This window comes from Carettochelys insculpta, chromosome 1 (genome assembly GCF_033958435.1).
Source record: "Carettochelys insculpta isolate YL-2023 chromosome 1, ASM3395843v1, whole genome shotgun sequence".
Classification (NCBI taxonomy): Eukaryota; Metazoa; Chordata; order Testudines; family Carettochelyidae; genus Carettochelys; species Carettochelys insculpta.
This window is the reverse complement of record NC_134137.1, coordinates 309,739,116-309,751,378: the sequence shown is the minus strand read 5'-3', so window position 1 is coordinate 309,751,378 and position 12,263 is coordinate 309,739,116. Positions and strand designations below refer to the sequence as shown.

At 37.7% G+C, this 12,263-nt stretch overlaps 1 long non-coding RNA gene across 2 annotated transcripts in view; it reads right to left on the bottom strand.

Annotated features, from left to right (window-relative positions):
• Positions 1 to 12,263, bottom strand: part of LOC142022678 (uncharacterized) — a 37,010-nt gene that overhangs the window by 22,838 nt on the left and 1,909 nt on the right. For both annotated transcript variants that reach the window (XR_012648020.1, XR_012648019.1), the window contains exon 2: positions 3,939 to 4,119. This is a non-coding gene — a long non-coding RNA (uncharacterized LOC142022678). The remainder of the gene's footprint in view (positions 1 to 3,938; positions 4,120 to 12,263) is intronic.

The window sequence follows — 12,263 nt, the reverse complement described above, 5'->3', positions numbered from 1 at the left end:
ATTGTGCTACTTCTCCATTGATCCAATGTCAATCAGCATTGGCATCTGTTGGCTTAGAAGACACCCTGCATCTGCAGAGAGAAAGGGGTCACCTGTCCCAGGAATGGTTCCCCTTATGGGGCGCTAGCACTAGGATCCCACAAACACAGAAGCTGGGAACCGGGCAGAACTAGCAGAGGTACCAGAATACTCTTCTAACTCCCTACAAACTTGCCAAATCTGTCTGACTCTACTGTTGGTGCTAGGCATCAGATGGTATGTCTACACAGCAAATTTATTTTGAAATAACAGCCGCTATTTTGAAATAATTTTGTGAGTGTCTACACTTTCAAAATAGCCGCGAGGAATGGCACCTATTTTGAAACAGGTATTTTGGAACAGGGGCTGTGTAGACAAGGAAAGGGGCTATTTTGAAATAAGCTATTCTGGAATGGTTTATTTTGAAATAAAGCTGCTGTGTAGACAAGGTATTTCTTCACAGCTGTGCTTTCAGGGGTTCTAATCCAAAATAGGCCCTATCGTGAGTGGACCCACTATTTCAGAATGTTTTGCTTATTTTGGGGCTTCCCTGTAGTGTAAACATGCTATTCTGGAATATTTTAGTTTGGAATAATAACTCCAGAATAAACTATTCCAGAATAACTCTGTAGTGTAGACACACCCAGAGTATCTGAATATCTCACAATTATGAATGGATTTTATTCTCACTCATGTGAAAAGTGCCAACACCATTTTGCACACGAGGAGCGGAGGTACAAGGTAGATGGAGTGATTTGCCCAATATCAGATATGAAGCCTGTGGCTGAATAAGGAATTGTAGCCAGATGGGTGTCCTCTCCATACACCTTCCATTCTGTCTTGGCACATGTGCTGTGCTTCTGCTCTGCCAGTTCCAACCAAAGATGCTGACACTATGGATGCTCAAGGGCTCAGGCACCCATGAAGGAAAAATAAGGGGTGCTCAGCAGACTTCCTTCTAATTTCTTCCATTCATGGACAGAATAAATTTTGTTATATGCACAAAAGCATGTGCAGCTGTGCACCACAAACAGAAACACGTGCTGCCGGCTTTGAGTGTTGTGTGCACTCTGCAAATCAGCTGGGTGGCACCTGAAGTTCTCCTGGGTGGTTGCACAGCTTACAGGAAATACTGTGCTCAGCACCCTGGGGGCTGGCCGGGGCTGTTGCTCTGGGGCTAGCTGCCAATCAGCTCTTTAGCAGCTCTTCAGCAGCTCTGCCCTCCCACCTTATTTATTTCTGCCTCCTCCTTAAGGTAGGACAGAGAAGAAAGGAGCTACTGATGGGGGAAGTGTTAAGAGGATAATGTTTTGGGGATGGAGTAGAGTGGGAACGGGAGGAGATGGAGTGGTTGCAGAGCCCCAAGGGAGAGAACTGCATAGCCATTGTAAGGCACCCACCCATCCACCAGGAAATTCAGCACCTATGGAACAAAACTGTAGCAATCAGAAAAGCTGAATTTCCCTCTCTCCCCATCTGCAGGTATTTGTCTTGAGTACAGGATCCAACTTTAACATAAAAAAACTAAGAGCGATCATACAAAATGGGCTCTCTCCCTTTCCCAGCAATTATTGCTGAAGCAGTTTAAGATATTGTCATGCATAATTTCCCCCTTTAAAAGATTTTGTACAAAGATACAGAACACAAAGGAGTTCAATAAGAGTTGTCACTCTTCATTGTAAGTTTTTAATTATGTTTCTCTCTTGCTTTGTTTTTGTGTATTTAGTAAATATTAAGACAAATAATTTTGTTTGGTGCTTTACAAGAATCAAAATTGACATCTTGGCAACTGAACTCCAAAATAAACTGTGGGCACTAACAAGAGTTCCAAAAATTTTACTTAAAATTTATAAATATTTGAAAAATAATCTTATTTTCACAACAACATAATCTGAACAAAGCTTCACTTGCCTTCAGTTCCCCACAGTAATGTATTAGGGATGAGTACATTCAGCTCTTTAAGATCTGATGATAACCAAAATATCAGAGGTGTATTTCAGAGCAAAGCATTCCAGTGATTCCCCAGATAAAGGTAGATTTGAAGCTTGTATACAGTACATATGTCCTTTGTCACTTTACATTTTTAGAATTGTTTGTTAAATTAACTGTCTGTTGAATTCAAAGATAAACTCAACCGGGTTTTTATAACTAAGTTTCTTCCAGTGCTCAATCTGTTTGTATATTTTTTCTGAAACTGGGGCTAGATGGAGTTTATAATCACCTAATTACTTTTGTTGGTGGATGGTGCAAAAGTGATGGCATTAATGTACGTCAGCAATTTTCCTGTGGTACGATTCACAGAATTAGGAGCTTGCAACTTTCATTTTCCAAGGTAAGTTTGATGATTAGCTTGTAAATAAGTACTGGGTTTTTGTTGATCCTATTACTTCCAATTTCAGATAAATCATTCCATCTTCTCTCCTAGCTATTATAAATATATAGCAGATATTTTTGTGTACCTTGTTTCCCCTCTCTTACCTCCCCTAAAATACAGATTTTCTGAAGTCTAGAGAGCCTGCAATATGTTTTATGAAATATGTCACAGATCTAATACAGCAAGAGAGACCTGCATCCTTTTATTACTCATTGATCCACAAGGTGTCACTAAAGAGAAAAGTGAAAATTGTCTTAATAAAATGTGAAAACCAAAGACAGCAGGCCATATGCTGAATCAATATTGTTTTAGTTAAAAACATTGCTTACTTTACTGTCAATTACACTTTTATTTTGTGAAAGACCTTAAAAATAAATAATTGCAAAAAATGGTTATTTCCTCCAACTCAAAAAGTTAAGCTTTAAAGAACATGAGAAAGGTGTGGGTAATTTATTAATTGTAATTCTGGAATCTCAGATATAATTGTAACCAAGCTGTAGTTAATTATTTTCTTCTCTAAGAGATAAAGAAACTCCAGTGAGCAAAAACCAAACCAAACCAAACCAAACCAAAAAGGCTTCAACATTTTTTAAAAATGAGTCATTTTAGATGTATTAAATTTGTGTTGTCAAGAGATACCACACCTCAATTATCTAAATATTAACTAAATATTAGTTCTTTAACAATATTTTAATTGGTCGTCTATTTCACTTCTAGTATGTATGATTATCTTCATCATTTTACTCTTTTAAAATAATGATATAATTAATTTATAAATTGACAGATATTTAATCAAGTAGGTTGTAGACTTAGGGGATTGATTCTGGCCCCTTAGATACCAGTGGGTATTTTTGCCATTGGAGTAAAATTGAGTAGTGATATTAACTAAATTTGCCCAGTTATAATTTTTTTTTACTCCCTGTGAGACTTGCATTAATGGAAACTTAGTACTACAGAGAATGCTAGTCTTCACAGGCAGAGAGATGTTAAAATGATACTAATATATTTTTAGAAAGCTCTTTAGAATGATTCTGAAACAGTGATTCTATAGGATTAATGGTATTTATATAGCATGCCTGATGATGTGGTGCAGGACCTGCTATAATGTATTAGCTGTACATTTTATCATTTGGAGTTTAATCAAGCATTACTGGTAGACATAGGACACTGAAGGTTTTGAGATCAGAGGGAAGTCAGTAGAATCCCAGTATAGAAAGCTGTCAGGATAGGATCTCACATCTTTAGTGACAGTTGAAGTTATACATTTTTTGAATGGATACTGTATTATTATTGTTTAAAGCTGACGAAAAGTTAATATAATTTTTATCACTACAAACATAAAACAATTATTTTTAACTGATCACTAGTATTCTCATCTTCAAATACAAATCCTGCATGGGTGTCATCTGCTATCTCTGTGGCATCCATTGTACCAGCACAGTGACAGCTACTTGGGAGAGAGCGTGGGAAAGGCTCTGTATGTAAATCCATTCATCATGCAGGTTGCTCAGCCAATCGCTCAACTCATTTAACCCAATCAACTTACCTATGGAGATGGGGAAGTGGTGTCAGGGACAGGCAGAGGATGATGTTGGTAGTCCTTAGTCACAATTCTGCACACAGGCAGCCTTACAATGTTGGTTGTTCTCCAAAATTCAGGGCAGATATGGAGCTCATATCCTCCTGAGCTGACAGAGGAAGCCTTTTGAGGCATAGTGCTGATCTCCCTGTTGGGGAGGAAAAGGATTGAAAAAGAACCCTGAACATAGCCTGTCCTTTCTGTACCAGACAGCCTACTCCTGGACATCCAACTAAGTGGTTGAAATAAAACAAAGATTCACACATTGACATTTGGGTCATGGATTATCAGAACTCTTCTTGACTATGACCAAAGTCTGGAATGAGAAACAGACTTACTGGCAAAACACTGATGAGTTATAACAGAAATTGATACCTTCATTGGAACCAGACTCAGTGCCAAGCCTCATCTTCTATTACTGGATAGACAAAGCCAAGGGTGAACCAAGACAGTCAGGGGTAGAACTTATCATACTGTCTGACACAGCCTGCAAGCTTGACCAAGGGATTCAGTAATCAAGTTAGGATAGTCTGCATAAACGTGTTCTATGCACAACCATCCTTACTGCCTATGGACTGACTATGACTTCAGACTGAGGAGGTCAAGGAGGCATTTTATAAAAACTGAAGTGCCATACCATGTCAAACTCATTGTCCCTGGAGACATTAATGCTTGTGTGGGAGCCAATACTGACATGTAGAGAAGGTTGCTAAGCCATTATGGCATTGGAAGTCAAAATCCAATGGCCAAATACCTCTTTCCAAGTTTGCTGAGCTGAATCTCACTACAAAGCAGTGGCACATAATCTAATCATAATCTAACTGCATAATCTAAAGATACTAGGAAGGTAAACATCATTCATTCTGAGAGAAGCCAAATGCTAGCCAGACCATCAGCTTGTGGAAAGCAGGTCACCATACTCCTCACAAAAGTGCCCCAGAAGGTACCTCAGACCTCCAGAGATGATCAGTGTGGCTGTCATGAGAGACTCTGGTTTGAATTGTTCACTTTATAAGAAAGAAAACACACATACAACCCCCTCTTCTTTCCCAAGGATCCTGATAAAGCATCTGATCATGCAAATTTCAATTCAGTCAAAGCACTGCAGGCACATGCTCAGGATCACCTCTATTTAACACATATCTAAATTTAACCATACTCTTACATATAGTCCTGAACAGGGGCAAACTTAAGCATGTGCTTAAGAGCTTTACTGAACTGAAGCCAGAAGCCTTATAGAGGGAATGCTTGAAGTGAATGGATTTGACTAAGAGCTGCACAAGAACTGGGTTCTTAACTGTTGTTTACTGATTATTTTAAAGATCATCTGTCTCTAAATCCACTCTAAGGCTGTAATGAAGTGTCTCCCTTTAGCCTAACCTTTCTGGTAACTATTCCTTTAAAAAGAAAACAGGATTAAATCTATTTTATATGAATGAGACATTTTGATACATTACAAATCCACAGTTCTTGTACATCAATATTACTATAAAAGCTCAAATTGTATAAAAAGGCATTATGACAGGAATTGTTGGAATCTATAATTTTTAACTAGCAGATGTGGTAGAACTGATAAAATATATATACACATTACATTTAATCAGCCAGGGAAAACAGATGTAACAGACACAGAAGAGATGCTGGGATGGGCCATGAAAATGATTAAACACAGGGAAAAGCTTCCATATAGGAAGAGATGTAAGAGATTGGGACATTTTAAATGTAGAAACATGTATAAGAGGGATAATGGAAGCATACAAAACTGTAAATGGGTAAAGAGAAGGTAAATCAGCAACTCTTACTTTCCTTCTTTAATAGTACAAGAAATATGACAGTCAGTAAAATTGAAAAACAGTAAACTTAAAAATGATAAAAAATACTTATTTTTAAAAATATAACACATAACCTATGAACACTGTTACAAGATATCTGGAAAACTAAGGCTGTGTCTATACTTCAATTCCTCTTTCAAAAGAGGTATGCAAATGAGGGAAATCTAAAACGCAGATGAGGTGCAGATTTACGTATCTGGCACCTCATATGCATATTCTTCTTTCAAAAGAAAAAAATATGCTGCTCTTTCAAAAGTACACCCCATCTTTGAAAGAACCCTTCTTCCCAAAAAAAAGCGAAGAAGGGTTCTTTTGAAGATAGGGTTTACTTTTGAAGGAGCCACTCCTACAGTGCTTTTCTTCTTTCGAAATAAGCTCTCTTGAAAAAATATGCAAATGAGGCACCAGATATGTAAATCTGCACCTCATTTGAATTTTTGATTTGTAGACACAGCCTAACAGTTTAATATATTTGAAAAAAGGATTAGAAATGAGATTATCTACAGTAACAAAACCAGGATTTTTTTAAAGTATATGTTATAATGGATATAAATTCTTAGGGATTCCTTGCACCTTACTGTGAAAAAGTTCATACCGGGGCCTGCCTGAGACAGAATGCTGCACTAACTGGACCACCAGTCTAATCTGGTATGGCAATTCCTGTGTTTCTAAAGCAGAATGAAATAGCCACACATTTTTGTTCTCTGTCTTATGAAACTCACTTGCTTATTTCAAATTGATTACCTTGAACTAGGCTTAAGTGTAATTATTCACTGGGAAAAAAGCAAACAACATTATATCTATGTTTTGCATGTTATAACTAATGTTATTCTTAAACCTGTGTAAATGAAAAGTAAAAACCAATGGCTCACAGGAAAAAATGTAAGGATGCTTTGTTTAAAAGTAAGCTTTATGTTAAGCAAGCAAAACAAGCTTTAAGTAAAACTCCCACGAGAGAATAAACATATTTATTTTAGCTTCTTAGCCATTTAATTAAGTGGGAAAAATACATAAAAATAAGTGAATGATAGAGAGAATAATCAATTTTGGGAGGCTGAATAAACATGTGAAACACAACATATGGGAGAAATAACTTATTTTCACAATCTGATTTGGATAACAACAACATTATGCTTAGAGACTGGAGTGTCCAAGACCACACTGCCTGGCTTTATTACAGGCAACGAGGCGCTCTGCAGGGTTATTACTGATATGTTGCAGCCAGGTTAATCGAGTATGATCATGTGACCATCACCAGTTCATGACCAGTCATAACCTGGATATAAGCTGTAGTATTATTTGATTCATGTTTAACATAGATGTATGTTTCTTCCAAAAACTTAAGACCAGGACATTTAGCTTTTAAGAAGAGCAAAATACAAGACATTTTAGTTTAATAGGACTGAAATAAGCCCTAAGAAATCAGAATTAAGGCCAACTGTACAATGTGAGGATACTTCTGATGCCTCAATTTCACTGTCCTACCTGATCATAAAACATTAGCAGAGAGTTAGTCATCTGTGTGCCCATGCAATAATGTAGGCAATATGTGGCTTCTCAGACACACCTCAGTATGATGATTACTCCAGCAGCATTTGAAATCAAACTCTTGCAACTCCAGAAGAAACCGAAAGGGACGAAAAAAGAAAAAGAGAATAAAGGGAAAGGAAAGAGGGAACAGAGCAAAACCTACCAGCCTTGCCCGTCCCATGATAATTCTGAACTACTCACTGTATGGGTCTTTTACTTATCTAAAACATAACACAAAACAGTGTTCTTTCTCCTTTTATTTGTTACTTTATAAATGACCAAGTAAAGCTAAACCAAGCTGTGATTGTACACAGTCATCCCTATTTCAAAACAACAAAACAATATATTGCTTAGGGCCTAATCTCACTCACCTTACTCAAGTAGGAGGTCTCCCTGAAGTAAATAGAATTAGTTCTGTAAATCGCACAAGAAAGGTTTGGTCATCACTGTGACTTTGGATGTCTGGTGTTGACATTTAAAGTGCACACTGAAATTTTCTGCTACAGTTTAGCACTATGGCTGTTTGGATTTTTAATAAGAGTGTTTCCCCCCTCCAGTATAACTAAATAAATAAATAAAGCAAAAGGAATTTTTTATCAGCCTCACTTATTAGATCTGGAATGTCAAATGTCTTGTGAAAAAAATATGAATTCACGGGGTAGAATCTCTGCCCTGTCTACTTCCTTTGCACTATTCAGGCAGCTCAAACAGAACAAACTTCCCAAGCTGGGGCAAAAGGCTCTTAATGCCTTCCTCTCCACACCTCCCAGTGCAGGAAATGAACAGACAGCTATCCCCAGCTACTGTATAGTCCCTAGGTTACGCATACCTGCAGGCTGATGTTGGTGAATTCTCAGTGCATGAACTACTATAGGTATAATAAACACACTGGCCAAAATAAATTTGCAATTAAAATACACTGTAAATCAAATGTACAATTTATGACAGAATTATGACAAATAGAAATATTAGCAGACTATCAGTTATCAATCATGAGCTTTATTCTACCTTTTTTGAAAGTTAGATTTTACTTAACTGCTACTTGCAAAACTGGCTGGATAACCATACTCAGAGTGCAGTTATTAATGGGTCTCAATCCTGCTGGAAAGGTATAACAAGTGGGGTTCCGCAGGGGTCTGTATTGGGACTGTTTCTGTTCAATATCTTCATCAACAATTTAGATATTGGCATAGACACTATGCTTATTAAGTTTGCAGATGATACCAAGCTAGGAGGGGTTGCAACTGCTTTGGAGGATAGGGTCAAAATTCAAAATGATCTGGACAAATTAGAGAAATGGTCTGAAGTAAACAGGATGAAGTTTAATAAAGACAAATGCAAAGTGCTCCACTCAGGAAGGAACAATCAGTTTCACACATACAGAATGGGAAGCGACTGTCTAGGAAGGAGTATGGCAGAAAGGGATATAGGGGTTATAGTGGACCACAAGTTAAATATGAGTCAACAGTGTGATGCTGTTGCAAAAAAAGACATGATTCTGGGATGTATTAACAGATGTGTTGTGAACAAGACACGAGAGGTCATTCTTCCACTCTACTCTGCACTGGTTAGGTCTCAGCTGGAGTATTGTGTCCAGTTCTGGACGCTGCATTTCAAGAAAGATGTGGAGAAATTGGAAGGGGTCCAGAAAAGAGCAACAGGAATGATCAAAGGCCTACAGAACATGACGTATGAAGAAATGCTGAAAGAATTGGCCTTGTTTAGTTTGGAAAGAAGGGGGGACATGATAGTGTTTTCAGGTATCTAAAAGGGTGTCTTAAGGAGGAGGGAGAAAACTTGTTCTTCTTGGCCCCTGAGGATAGAACAAGAAGCAATGGGCTTAAACTGCAGCAACGGAGATTTAGGTTCGACGTTAGGAAAAAGTTCCTAACTTTCAGGGTGGTCAAACACTGAAATAAATTGCCTAGGGAGGTTGTGGAATCTCCATCTCTGGAGGTATTTAAGAACCGGTTAGATAAATGTCTGTCAGGGATGGTCTAGACAGTACTTGGTCTTGCCATGAGGCCAGGGGGCTGGACTTGATGACCACTCAAGGTCCCTTCCAGTCCTAGCATTCTGTGATTCTATGAATAAATTGTACCCAACTGGAAGATATACAAGAAGGCTGCTCATTTATAGAACTTTTCTGCTAAGCCTATAAAGTACCTCTGCTTATGTTGTGTCACTGGAATCTTAACACAACCCTGCCCCAGTTTTACTGGGGTCCCTTCTCAATTCTTCATATACACAATACAACCTAGAGACTTGGCATCTGCATTATCTAAAACTCATCCATGTTTCTTCTCATACTTGTTGTCTAAGGAGGACCAGCTCCACTTAGTTGGTGAGGGTGTGTGACATGTTCTCTTATTTTGTAAAAGTAACTGAAATCTCATCTTATATCTCATAACATGTGAATGCACACAAGATTTTGATGGCCTAAGGGAAGTTTTGAACAACTGAGAGTCATTATCAGGAGTTTGCTATAAAAGTGAGGCATGATCTGATATCTTTTCCAGCAATGTCACAAAGACATCTGACAAGTTGACAGTGAGTTTCAGAGGCATTGTCTATAAAATGCATAAAATACACTTACCACTGTGGATAAGAAAACATTCAAAGACTTTGCCAAATGTGTATAGAGACCGTCCTGTAGGCTATATATCTATGTAGAGTTATATGGTATTCTACATCAAGGTGCTATACTATACACATTGGCCACAAATATGTCAGTTTCAGAATATAGAACATGAAAACTTTTGAGTTTAGCTAAAAATGCCTGTACTTGATCAAGCTATATTTTCGAGATTCACAATTATGAACATGAAAAACGGCTAAACTGGTAAAGTGTGGTTTGAGAATGATCAATAATTTGGGCACATCAATTGCTTATCACAGAAGCTACTAGCAGAAGTTCTTTAACATATGTTATTCCATATAGCAAATCTGTGAAGATCTGAGGGGAGACTGAAGACTCTTTGAGTGTTGCATGAACTACTGGTCCGATAGCAGAAGACACTCTAAGCTCTTTTCACTTAAACCTTCCTGTGCTCCGACTGCTATGGAATTAGACCCATCATTGCTTACTGCTGCATCCTTAACCTCTTACACATCACCTCTTCTAATATTAATCTACTCTGTTTAAGGGGGATGAGATTTTAAACCTGTTATGTGACTGAATCCCATAACTGATTTTGAAAATTTCAGCTAGAGAGACACAATTTACATGCTACAATAGCTAGAATGTTGTGTCTTCTTATATTGTGTTAAAACTCCCCTCTAAATTTGGCACAATGGAACTGTGGGTTGTCTTAGACACTAAAGATTCTACTTGTATGAGATGCCTTCACAAAAACATTTATCTATAAAATTTTAGCTCCTTCCCTGCTCTCAGTTGCATGATCAATATTTTACTTAAAAAAACCCCCCTGAAATTTATAAAATATAGTAAAATCAGGTCTCTTTGGCAACTTCTACACTTGCCCCCCTCATCCAGAAGGGGCATGGTAATGAGTGGAGCCGAAGATGCAAATGAGGTGCAGATTAAAATATTTCATGCCTTATTTGCATATTCCTGAGAAACCTCGCTTTCGGAAGATCCCCTTCCAGAAGCCAAAGCTGCTGTGTAGATTGGGTTTCTTTGGAAGAATATGGGGGTCCTTCTGAAGGAAATCCCACTTCCAGAAGACCCTTTCTCTGAAAAAGTTTAACTGTACCATTAAAACAAGATTTTGCTGAAATGTCTTTCTGAGCTCTTGGCGGGAACAAACATGTAAACTTAGAAAACTTGGCAGGAAAAAATAATACAGAAGATGGTGTTTCTCTCTCTGATACCTGTTATTGACAGCCCACACACAAAACACTTTAAATTGACTCAGGCACTTCTTTTGTGTCCATTTTAAAATGTTTAATGAAACTGACATTTTTAAACCCACAGCTTTGGGTTTTATATCCCCGTGTCAGTTCTTTTTTTTTTTTTTTTTAATCACAGGGGAACAGTTTTCATGGTATGCTTCAGACTTATAATGTCAACATATAATGAAACCTATTTAGAGCCACTATAGGGATTGCTGTTTTTCTGCCTTTTGTAACAGGTGGATGGATAATAGTGCAATAAAAATGGAAAAACTAGTTAGGACAGAGATTTTACTCAGGATAAGTCTACTAGAACAGACAATTTGAAGCTGGCTTATTCTATTTTATACTATTCCACTATGTGACACTGTGCTGTAAAATAAAAACTAGGGTTTTGGTCATTCCAGAGCCTTCATTTTTTGTTTTTCTAAAATCTGATTGGCTTGAATGACAACTATTTATAGTCGATATGACAGCATTTCTAAAGCAGGTACAGGTTGAACATCTCTTGCCTGGTACTCTCGTCTGGCAACATCCAATGTCTAGAATGATTTTAGTTAGCAGGCTGTCTACTTATCAAGTGTGTGGCCAAGTTTTCCATGGTGCCAGAAACTTTGTTTATAGCCACCAGTCCTGGCTCTGTGTTTTGTGATGTTATTTGGCAGTAATTTCCCCCTCAATGTCTTCTACAATCCCAGTAAGCAGTGGAAGTGTTGGTAATGCTGCTGGACAATATCGACCTCCTGTACTTTGGGAAATTCTCTCATTCAGCACCAGTCAGGCCCCAGGGGTGCCATACTGGAAATGTTCAACTAGTAGTAGATTAGTGCATACTCAGACCAGTCATATTTTCAGAAGACAATATGGCCAGCACATCCCACTTCATTGACCTCTGTATAAGAGTTCCCCTACTGATATTTTCAAAAGCATAAGTAATCTTTTAAAAAGTAACCCTTTAGAAAATATTACTCTGATCCCACAAAAACTTACAACACGTCCTTAACATTATGTACTTTATGAATAGTACCACTGAATTTAATGTATAAAGTTTTAACACAAATGAAATTCTTTGCAG